Raw genomic sequence first — 12,735 nt, forward strand, 5'->3', positions numbered from 1 at the left:
TGCCTGTTTCGGGCAGAGATTCTTCTTCCCAAGAGCGCACAGCCAGCAGCGGGAATGGCAAGGAGCAACGGATAGAGCGGCTCAGCAAAAGGAGACTGAAGTGAGTTGTAAGGAGGTGGCATAATAGAAATTCCGTTTTAGATTAAGTATAAAATAGCTTTTTCTTTTATTATTAGAAAGATTACCGGAGCTGTAAATACTATAAATGCAGTCTTCCCGTGCCAAGGAAGCTGTAAATGTGTATTACTTTTAGAGTGGTACAAGCAAATAGCCGTACGTTCACAAAGATTCTCGCTTTGTATGTTGGTCTTCAAGTAAATTGTGGCAGAAAACTCGGAGGACAAAGAGCGTCCAGTTTACAAGGGACCGTATCAAAGGCTTTGTAAGAATATTGCGAGAGAAATATTACTAGAAAATCCAAAGCATCTTAGAATAGCTCTCCTAAGATGTTGTTTTAATTGAAAAATGTTACATCTGCTAACTGTTCGTAACAAAAGACAAAAAGTACTTTTACTAAATACTTCTGCCTGGCACTGCCCGTTCAATATCTACCTCTACTAGTCCTAGTCTAGTTCAGCTACTGCATAATTTTAGCCATTTAGCATATAACATAGGAAAAAAAAAAAAAAAAAGAAGTGTCATTTACCTGGTTGGTGAACAAATGTACGATGACGGATAACGTTTAGTTTTAAACTGTAATGCAATAAACCACAAACTTAGTGAAAGTCCTGTTGGTTCAGTGCAGCAGCATATTTATTGCTTCATTGCTGATCCGGTCCAAAAAAAAAAAAAATCTTTAATTATAAACTCCACCAAGTTACTTGCAATTGTACTGGGATTTGCTTTCCCTTCCAGCCTTCCTAACTGGTTAACAATGTTGTACTGTGTTTTTACGCTCTTCTCTGGTGGTAGCAAATATCAAAACTGGCAGGAAGTCAATCAATGAATAAAAATGCTGAGTTCTGTTTGTAAATGAGTGCTAGTGTTTCCTTGCAGGGTACAGCGCCCTCCTTAGCTTTGTAATAAACGATCCCTTAATTCCCGATCGTCTCCTTCCACGCTGACGGGTGGTGAATTGGGGTGCGGGTCTCGCCAACGGGAGGAAGAACAGTAGGGAAAGGCCGCGGCTCCCTTCGGAGTCGGGCTGGAAAAGAACCACCTTTGGCGGGGAGCCGCCTTTCCTACCTTACAGGCTGATGGTGCGTACCGATAAAAAGACCCTTTGCTCTTTCAGCCTACAAAGACCCAATATGGGGATTTGGGAAACGCTCTTACTGAAGGGATTGAATCAGAGGGCGTTGGGAGGAGAGCTGGATGAAGGACCATTTGCTGTTTTCCTCAGATCTGGGTTTGGGTGGGGAGGAGGTGGGGAATAATAAATCTCAGTAGCCTTCTCTTCCCTGCCCGTAAGCCCACAAAGCTCTCCCGACCCCCCATCCCCGGGTGTCTTGTGGTTTTAATGGGTCAGCAGACAAACTAACACGGTAACGCTGACAAACTGGAGCAAAAGTCACCAGCCAGCAGCTGACCCAGCAGAATAATAACCAGTAGCGCGCTGTGAACGCGACAGTTAAGATTACCTGGGGGGGGAAAAAAAAAAAAAATCATTTGTTAAGTACAGTGTGTAATGAGTAACAGTTCTGATTAACTGCCGGGGGGAGGGGGGTGCGGATACTGAAGTGATTACAGCAATATCCTCACATTCACCCCTTTGGATGGGGAAAGGGGAGCTTGTTGCAGTACGGGTTGCTTTGCACGCACGGTACCCTACGGGAACACAGCATCCCCTAACAAGTAGCATCCCTTCTTTATCAACAGCCTCAGTAACGTCGTTTTAGTTTTGTGAGAGCGGAGGGGCGTTCACGCTGGGTAACTGCCTGCCTCGAACCTTTACTACTTTCAGACGTCACCCTTCCAATTTTGGGAACAGCACCTCATGGTTGTCTGCAAGAGGACTTAAAGCGCAGAAGATTTAGGAGGAGTCTGGCGGTTCATGCGTCATCTTATCTGCATAAATCTGTCAGGACTGAGTTTGCATCAGCACCTCTCTGTTCCGTCAGGTATGAAGGATCTTCCTACCTGGTCATCATGCTTCTGGAAACCGTTCTGAAGGTCCCACGTGCAGCAGCAGAATGACAACAGCTCTTTGTGGTCGTTCTTTCTGTCCCTCAAAACACTGCTGGGACACATGCTGATTCCCCTGCAGCTATCAAACCTCACCAGGTGCTACCGGAGGTGAATTTGGTTCTAAAACCAAAGAAAAACCAACCCATTGACTCATTGTACAGTTGGCAAAGCAATGTCAGGGTTCTGTGCTATTTATTTTAATTTTTCCGTTTTTTTTTGGTTTGTTTTTTTTTTTTTTTTAAATAATATGTACAAAAGTAACGTTCTCATTGGGATCACGTGGCTTCTGCGCCGCCTAAACTGTTGTGAAGCAGAGGAAGGAGGAATCCCGCTTGATCTACGACTCAGCTGTGCTGGAGATGAAGCAAGCAGTGGGACTCCAAAACTGGACCCGGCTCCTCCTTTCTTCCCATCTCACCTTCACGCAGCTGAAGGGACGCGTAAATGCCCTTTATTTAGGGGAAAGTAAAGGATGAGTGAAGATGGGGCTGTTGAGTGGTCCGTGCAGTACAACTCCCACGGTAAGTAAGCGGAAGTCGTGGGTTTGTGAGGGCTTTATCAGGACCTCGCGGTGTTTGGCATTTTCTCCTGAATTCCTCAAAAGCAAAAGCTCCGTTCATCGCCCCGCAGAAATCAGCCCCTGAGAACAGGAACGGCTCTGTTTCACTGCATGTGCTTTGTATGATTTTAGCACAAAAATATGAAACTTAAAACCAGACCCTCCTCATAACGTATTAGAATGCTTTTATTAATTGTCTGCCAATTTTTCTTGCCGTTTTCTTTTTCATCTAGAAGCATTTTTATAAAGTTTTTGGAAAATGTTGGCTTCTGGCCGTTTACGTGATGCGTTTCAAGCGTTTGTTTTTTTTTTTTCTCAAAGGAATCACCAAACGTTCATAATTCTGCATCTCACTTCACTTGCGCTATTAATAAATGTCTTCATGGAATGTAACTGGAAAATATTTTGTATGCGTTTGAGCCGGGAAAGCAATCATTGCTTTATTGCACAGTAAACTTGTTTGTGCTTTGCAATTCCTATTTTGTCCCCCGATGAGCATCTTTCCGCCGCGTGCCCTTTACCTTCTGTTTGATTTTGCAGGACCCTGATGCTGCAGGATGGTTACTCCCTTCAATTACATTTTTAAATTGATGGGCGAAACTGGGCTGAGACTTCTTTATACTGCCGTACGTCGCGCAGAGTGGCATCGCCGGCTGTCCTCTGAGCCACCTCACCTCTCTGAAACCCCCCTCTTGCAACAGCTCGGACGCAGTGGGCCTGACTCTTCCCCAAATTCCCGGATGCTCCCAATGAAAATACAGAAAGCAGGTGAAGAAAACACGACTTTTTTTTAGCTCCTGTCGCTCTCAGGCAAAGAAATTTCCTGTTGCACACAGTCACTTTGAGCTTTTTCCCCCTGCCCAGGTGACCCCCGGAGCACTTTCAAACTGGGTACACTCCCCGTGTGTCCTTCTGGCTTTTTTGCCAGCCCCAGTGCGCGACCGTGTCTTGAAAGCCCCTGCCGGCTGGTTTGGCTAGCGCCAATCACGGTGGGGCTCTCCGATTATCTCTGTCTTTTCTCATGGTTTTATTCTGTGTTTTCTACCGCGATCATAGCCAGAGATGGAGAGGGAGCCGGGAACGCCACGCAGACCAGAGGAGATGGGGACCAGTGGGCAGCTGAGCTCTTACCTCTCCGGTTCCCTCTGCCCGGCCTCTGGGGTTGTGCCTCCCAGGGGGGGATGCCCTCGGCAGAGGTGAGTTGGAATCGCCGCACCAGGCGGTATGTGTGGGTAAGGGAGAACCTCCACCAGCAGAGTGCACAAAAGGACGCAAGGACAGACAAAAATATAATGGAATCACAGAATTGTCTAGGTTGGAAGGGACCTTTAAGGTCATCGAGTCCAACCATCAACCTAACACTGCCAAAGCCACCACTAAACCGTGTCCCTCAGCACCATGTCTACCCATCTTCCAGGTATCTCCAGGGATGATTACTCCACCACTTCCCTGGGCAGCCTGTTGAACAACTTGAGAGCATTACCAAATCTCCTGGCTTGGTTGCGTTGGGAAGGACAACTGGGAGTGAAGCCATTCTGCCTTTTGTAAGTTATTGACAGGTACACAAAACGCACACATACTATGTGAATAATGCATGGTGACTTAAATTTACCCTTATGTAAACCCCTGAAAGAGAAGGGAATGGAGGGAAAACCTTGTGCCGCAGATGGGTTCAAAACTGAGGGAGCAAAGTGATGGGAGCGCAGGGCGGTGAGCGCTGAGTCTGGAGGCACGGGCTGATGTTGAAGGTCAAGAAAGGGCAAAGGGAAGACTGATGCCACTGGAATAAGTACAAGTAGGAACTCTGAACAGAGTGAGGAACTTAAAAGTTTGATGGCAGAAGGGACATCTTAGCAAACCACCAGGAAAATACAGCTTTTGCCTCATTCTGGTATTAACGATATTATCGGACGCATAGGCTCCATCTATTTGGGGGTTTTATTTTGCTTTTTCTATATACTTCATAAATTATTCTTCCTGGCGACATCATAGTATTTTCGACAGCACAAATGCGTTATAGCATTCTCTTTCCAACATCCTTTCACACGTAGTCCTCTTAAAAAGCAGATTTGTGTGGCCAACACCTTGAAGACTGCTGTTCCTTCAGAGGAGACGTCCTTGGAGCAGCACTTCAGCGCGGCTCTGGAGCCACGGTACTGGTAAAGAGCCAGGTTAGTCACCACAGCCCCTGGGGTCTTTCCAGCCTCTGCACAGGAACCAACGAGCAATGCCAGTTGCAATGTTTTGGGGTTTTTTTTTGGGGGGGGGGGCGGCGGGCAGGAGGGGAGCAGAGAAAAGATTTGCTATTTATAAAGTTAACGTTGATTTTATCGGAGACTCCAATCTTATTCCTGCTGAAAACAAAACCGGTGTTGCTGGTGTAAGTGGGATTTTACCCAAAAGGGACAGAACTGGGGACAGTTCCCAGTTTTGTTCATAGGTGGGATTTTTTTATTCAATGTTTTAATTGAAACAGGAATAGGACTATACCCTTGATGACAAATGAGAGCCTGGGAGAAGAAGGAGGCAAACTTATTCTTGCAGAAGCAAGCAACGAAACCACACTCTGAGATCGTACTATTTGAAGAAAAACCTGCCGCCAGAAAATAAAATAATACACAATATATCCTCGCATGGAACAAAGTCCTGGGGCTCAAGGGCTTTCCAACCTGGAGCTCACACATGTGGGTAAACGGTTGGCAGAGCACAGTCCAAAGTACAAGTGGATTGGTTTGCTGCCCGGGAATGATTTACGGGAAGCCACGGTGCAGGCAGGTAAATATAGAAGCTTCGTGACATTTGATGAACCTTTCTGCAGCGCTGCTTTGGGACGCGCCGAAAGCCCTTGAGCACAACGCGTACAGTTCTGCAGGGAGAGAGAAAGCGGGGACGCGGCTTGCGGTTTTAACACACGCCGGGTGGATCAAAACGCTTCAGAAGAGCTTTGCTGGCCGCTGGTGCCATCTGCGCCCCTGCTGACAAGATGTTCCCCATTCGGTTTTCTGATCCCCCCTGCTCCCCGCCATCCCCGGGTGAGTCAGCCCAAGGAGGCAACGGGCTCCACCGGCACCAGAGTGGGGATGCGGAGGCGCAGGTTTGGGATGCGTGGAGAGCACAAGCCATTCGGTTATCACCTCAACTCCCTCGATAGGCCAAATAGGTCATTATTTCAGGTGCTGCCATCCAAGAGCTGCACGACATCATGTTTCCATGCAGACCCAAGTGGTGTTCCAAGCACCGAAGACGCAATCCTGCAGCCGTTCCGGTCCCGATGAGCAGAGATGTCAAGTGGGTGCTCCCGTTAAACGATCACTCCTAAAGCTGCAGGTGCTGCCTTTAGCACGAAAGGTCCGGTTTTTCTCTGCCAGCGTTTGGCAGGGGATTCTCACAGCAGGGGATGTTACAGTGGGTGGATGAGGTCTATTATTATCATCCAGAGAACCTAAAACGTACACTGATCTGAACGTTAAAGCCCCAACCTCTCCCCGGGCACACAATGAGAATAAAATCTGAGCACAAGCCAGAACTGGAAAAACCTCTCTTTTCATTTCCTTAAAGCTTTTAGGTTTGTAGTTTGGACAAGACCAAGTGAAGTGAAGTGAATGTGAAGGTCACATTCCAGGAACCGGCAGTAAAAGCAGCTGTGTCAAAACTTTATTTCAATGCAAAGATAGGTGAGACGTTTGGCTTTGTGATTTCAACGGGGTATGTTAATACTTGCTTTTTCAGCCTGCTTTGAGAACCTGGCATACGGGTCTCCTAAAAGGCTGTCCTTCATCACTGCAAGATTTCTGCCATCTGTATTTTATCATACAGGAAGATGTTAACAGGAGGTCAAACTCTTCTTAGACTTGCACAGTCGGGTCTTGCAACGGCGGACCTTCTCCTTGCTAAACCACAGGACTTTTCCCTGCAAAAACGGAGGATGCGTGGCCTCGCATGGAAGGTCGAAGCCCCCGGAGGAACTCTGAAGTCAGAGGTACAATATCTCCACAGAAACATGAAGAGCAATTTTAAACTGCCTGGCAGTAAACCACCAGGATCGAAAGGACACACTTGGAAACTTTTTGATCCCTTCAGAGGATAACAAGCAACATGAGAGAGTCTTAGACTTACACCGTTTTCCTAATTTGTTTCTTAACTTAAAACCCAGTGGGCATAGTTTTTAGATATCGAACAGTTCCCATTTTCATGGGACTGACAAGTTAAAATATGTTTTCAAGGGAAGACAGAAATAACTATTCTTGAAACTCTGAGCAAGTCCAGAGACTTGCGACTATTTTCAGAATCCCCCTTCCCCAGAAACTCCTACATCTGCTAAATAAAAATAACTGTGAACTTATGCTCTTGTACATTCATTCACCGAACACATCCGAATAGCGTGTTAAAAGTACTTGTCCTTGCAAGAGAAGAAAAAGGAAGGCGTTTTCAAACGCTTGTATAGCAAGAAGTATTTTTAATTTATTCTGTTGCTATAAATGAATTGAACTGGATTTGCTAGTCTCCAAGTATATTAGAAAGGAACTTCCAGATATAGCCTGTGCTGGATGAAACGTAATGATCTAATCAACACCTTTATCCCTACATATATATCAGAAGTGATGAAATTTCCAGTATTACACTCAAGTAGCTCATATAGAAGTGACTCAAATCCACAAGATTCTCCTGAGATCGCCCTGCATGGGAGTTACCGCATTAGCCATCATTTTTTAACCCATCCCTAATTAAGAAGATCTGGCCTTGTAGCCTACCGTTTCGCGGCTCCAAGGAATTTGTATCATCCTCCTTCTCTTTATAGAGAATTTGCAATGAACTACTGTGCCTCCAACTTGCCTCGGCCACATGCCTGTATTTGCCAGAGCGAGGAGCACTGTGGTTCGTGGGGCTTTACGCCCACCGCGGCGCTAACCGGGCGGCTGCATCCCTTGCCGTGCCCCTAGCCAGGGGCAAATGGGAGAGCGATTGGGAAGAATCCCAAGCACAAACACAGGCTGGGCGGAGAATGGATAGAGAGCAGCCCTGAGGAGAAGGACCTGGGGGTGCTGACTGACGAGAAGCTCAACATGAGCCAGCAGTGTGCGATCGCAGCCCAGAAAGCCAACTGCATCCTGGGCTGCATCAAAAGAAGCGTGGCCAGCAGGTCAAAGGAGGTGATTCTGCCCCTCTACTCCACTCTCGTGAGACCCCCACCTGGAGTACTGCGTCCAGCTCTGGAGTCCCCAAAATAAGAAGGACATGGACCTGTTGAACTGCATCCAGAGGAGGGCCACAGAGATGATCCGAGGGCTGGAGCACCTCTCCTATGAGGACAGGCTGAGAGAGCTGGGGCTGTTCAGCCTGGAGAAGAGAAGACTCTGGGGAGACCTTATAGCGGTCCTAAAGGGGGCCTACAGGAAAGCTGGGGAGGGACTTTTTACAAGGGCATGTAGGGATAGGATGAGGGGTATTGGCTTCAAACTGGAAGAGGGGAGATTTAGAATAGATATTAGGAAGAAATTTTTCACTGTGAGGGTGGTGAGGCACTGGCACAGGTTGCCGAGAGAAGCTGTGGATGCCCCATCCCTGGAGGTGTTCAAGGCCAGGCTGGACGTGGCCTTAGGCAACCTGGTCTAATGAGAGGTGTCCCTGCCTATGGCAGGGGGGTTGGAACTCGATGATCTTCAAGGTCCCTTCCAACCCAAACCATTCTACGATTCTATGTGAACTGACCTTTTTCCTGTAGCACTGAAAACACCTCTCAAAATTTTGGAAAGTGCTGTTCTGGCTCGTATTTGGAAAACATTGTAACTGAGCACATATTATTCAGGACTGGCTTTCTCCACTGAAAAAAGGGCAACCTCAGGGCAACCAAGTGGTGTAAAATATCCTGAGGTCGAAAACCACCATGCAAACAGAATACCTCAGTCACTGTGGATCAGAGCTGTGGAGGCATCAGTTATGGGACAGCAATCTGGACACTTCACCTTGCTGTAGAATTGAACTATTGGGCTTTACTGATGATTTTTTTTTTTTTTTTACTTTAGAATAACTCCTGTGCACTTGTTGCGCTAAGAAAAGGACTTTCACAGGGAGAAGAACCTGTAACAGAAGACGCACGACTCCTATTCAAATATTAGTGTGAGTGGTCCCCACAAAGAAAGCTGGAAAGAAATTTTACTAAGTACCAATAACTTTCACTGTTTATTGACTTTTCACTTCTCTTTGGAGCTCAATGTCATACGGGTTTTGGGTTGGGTTTTTTTTTTTTTTTATGCTTAAAAAGCAAGAGTGACCTAGTTCAGCGTACTTCTGGCTTAGCTGTAGTGAGAATTTCCGTGTAAGAGCCGCACGGATTGATCTAAAAATCCTTCAAGCTATTAAGTGTATTTGAAAACTGCTCTTACATAGGCATTGCAAAGTAATAGTCATTCAAAAAAAGAACTCCTAATGCTGCAATATACTTTAATTTCAAATTGTGCTTTGAAAAGGAATAGATTTTTCTACTTTTCAGCTGCTGGTAGAGCACTTTAAATCAGCTAGAGGATCAACTTTAAAATAAGTTTTAAGATGATTTTTAATTTACAGGTGAAGCGTATCAAGAATATTTGTTTGTATCCAAAGGCAGACTTTCAACAGAACGGTTTTGATGCGCTTTCTGTTGGTGAAATCCCTCACCGCGGATCAGCAGCAGCCATGAGGGTGTAAAAACAGGGTCCCCTTGTTCTTGTAGTCTTCCCTTCAGCTTCCCCTTCCCACAGCAGGCAGGAGAGCAGACTAGCTGGATTTTTGCTCCAGCCAAAGCCAGAACAGTTATAATTGTCATACCAAAACAGCATTGCACCAGTTTTGCATGGGTTTAGGTACCCAAAATTCAGCGGGCCACAAACTTAAAGCAGTTGTTTACACAAATCTCTTCATGAGTAATGTCATTTCATGCTGCTAAGGCTACACCTGATAGAAACATAGCTTGTCCTCCTGGTGGACTAAATGACGTGTACTGAAGGACGTTGGGCTGGAGAACAAAGAGCTTTGAGCTTTGCCATTAAGGGAGGAGTAGCACACCCAGCACACATGAACATCCTGTTATCCTTCAGCTGAAACCTGTGGCTAGCAATTAACTGTTGTGCACTGTAGGACAGGTATCTCTCCGCCTCCACTGGATTTGAAAACGGTGCGTGTTCCACCTGCTGTTCTGCAGGATCTTGGGACTTCTGGTCCAGCTGGCGGTGTCCGTGGAATCATAGAATTATAGAACAGTTTAGGTTGGAAGGGACCTTGAAGATCATCCAGTTCCAACCCCCCGGCCATGGGCAGGGACACCTCCCACTAGACCAGGTTGCTCAGAGCCCCATCCAGCCTGGCCTTAGAGCAGTTCCGTGAGGAGACAGAGGGAGGTCTGCCCTAACTGGCAGCCACCCTGTCCTCAGGGCTTTTACCCACTACATGAGACCCTGGGGCAAGTCCCTGTGGTGGGACTGAAATATGAAGTTTGATTTTCTGGATCTGGTGCATTTTAGCCATCGCCTATTCCTACCTTTCCCGCTCTCGATCTGACCAGACATGACATTTTGAATCACAGAACACTCTCCTGGGAAAATTTTAGACACTGAATATACAATCCCACCAAAAAAAAAATCAATTTTGACAAACTGGAATTTTGGTATGTACACAATTTAGAGATTTAAGCAATCTCTACACAGCTTTGGAATTCTGGTTGAAACTATGATGATTGTACATGTCTGCCTGTATACATTGGCTGATCTTTCCATCTCCACCTTACACAATTCCGAAGGGCAGTGGCGTCTGGCTGCCAAGTGCAGAGCAGAGGTAAGTGACAGCTGTCCTCTCGATGGGAAGCCACCTTCCCCCAAAACTCCTGCTCTGGAGGGACAGCTTTACAGGAGAAAGGTGGAGTGGGTGGGACGGGTGAAGTCACCTCATGTCAAATCACCAATTTCTTACTGATGTGGTATGGCTGATCAGGAAGTCCCATGACTGGAGTCAGAGGGAAGTTCAGAAAGGACAGTTAAAACTCCCACGTGCGCTGTTACGAGCTCAAGCGAAGGCAAGCTGCTGCAACAGAGCAGACAAATAATTAGTACCACCAAGAAACCTTAAGCAAATTAAGAGCTTCATTAGCTACACTCAGGATTTTATTTTGACCCCTGGTAAAACTGTGCTTTTTTTTTTTTTTAACTAAAGCATACTTTACTCTTTAAGTAAAGAGTGCTTTACTTTCTGTACCCAGAAACTCTGAGCAAAATCTTTGCCCACATCTGGGACAATATTTAAACTCTCAGAAGGTATTTACTTCAAATCTGTTCTTTCAGGGGCCAGCTGTGTTCCAGAGCACCCCTGTGAAGGCGGTTCCACCTGTCTCACAGCTAACAGAACAGATGCTGGGGTGGCTGTGGACAGTACTGAGAGACAAATTCACGGGCAAGGTGTGAAATTAGCGGAGTATAAAAATCTAACAACTAAGAATGCCTTCGGCCACTAGATGGTGTATAGATTCTGCCATTTAAAGAGTCTTAGTTGTTGAAATAAAAGATGTTTTGAGCTGTTGAAGAGCTCAGATCTAATTATAACTCACTTTGGCCCTCTCGGCATAACCGAGATCAAACTCAGTTAAATGAGCTGTTGGCAGACCCTGCCAAGCAGCTGTTAAACTCTCCTTATAGCGTGCCAGCCAAAGCCCAAACCAGAGCAACCCCCACTGGAAGTAGGATTTCTCCACTTCTTTAACCGTTAGGCTACAGAGATATGCGTGCTTGTGCTCACTCTCCTCAGCCAAACACGTTTTACGTTCTGGCTGCAAAAAGGAGCAATCCTGTAGAAGGGACAGTAAGAACGCAAAGGTGGCACAACCTCCTCACCTTCCTTTAACCTTACCTTCACTCCGGAACAAAATTACTCCTCCTCTTTGACAGAATAAATTATTTGGCAGCATAGATGAAGACATCTAATCCCAGAAAAGGACTACAGGGTGGAGGCACTTCTCTACAATCTGCCATTAGGTTGGTCCCAGGGAGGGGCAGAGGGGAATGACAACAACTAAGATATAAACATTCTCTGGAGTGCTGAAGTTGACTGCACTAAGCAACTTCTTTCTCAGTGCACAAGGTTTCCATACAGCCTCTTTTTTTTTTTACATTACACTGTGATGAGCACTGTAACTAAAGTTGCCAGATGAGCAACGGCAGGCTGCTGAAAGTACTGTCCTTGAACCACATGACAGTTGCTCCATAGGGAGCAATGATCCAAGGATCACTTCTTATTTGTGCAGGCAGAAGCCCCGAGTGGTCGGAAGCATGTATTAACAGGATGAAGAGGAGGTCTCCCAATGGCTATTATTAGATACCTGATCCAACCCTTAGGAATGGCTCAGCTATCAGTTTGCAGACCAGAGAGCCAACGTTAGGATAGTTGTTCTCTCAATTACTGCAATCTACATTTGCTTGTTAGTGTAGGTGTTACAGTTTGAAGAACCCACAGCAATTTACTGTCGTTTAGACAATTATTCCACCCAGGAAGGGGAATCTGGAAAAAACAAGGAAACACAAGGGTTGGAATATAAACAGATTTAATAGAATAAAACTAAATAATTAACATTAATAATACTAAAGAACAAATATTGATCCCGACACCAGTATAAAATACAGAGGATTGCACTCGGCCCATCCCATCCGTAGGAGGCCGTGCGCTCCCAGCAGTGACAGCCAATGTGGGGCACTGCCACCGCTGCGGCTTCGGGGGGAAGGGAAGGGCTCGGGGCTCCGGCACCGGGGCAGGGAGTTCTCAGGTTTACTGGTGGACATCGCTTCAACTTAATGTCTACACCTTACCTCTCTCCTAGGCTGATGCCCTTGGTGAGTTTATTTATTAACAGGTTCTTACAGCAACGCCACACTTCCCTTCTTACTGTGAGATAGGTCCATCACTTTCAGTTGCAGTGGCTCTGTGTCAGGGACGAACTTACTGCTGTCTCATTACTGTAAATAACAGCAGGAATCATAGAATCATCTAGCCCGGAAGGCAGCTTTAAGATCATCAAGTCCAACCATTAACCT

This window comes from Vanellus vanellus (genome assembly GCF_965231255.1).
Source record: "Vanellus vanellus genome assembly, chromosome: 4".
NCBI classification, from domain to species: domain Eukaryota; kingdom Metazoa; phylum Chordata; class Aves; order Charadriiformes; family Charadriidae; genus Vanellus; species Vanellus vanellus.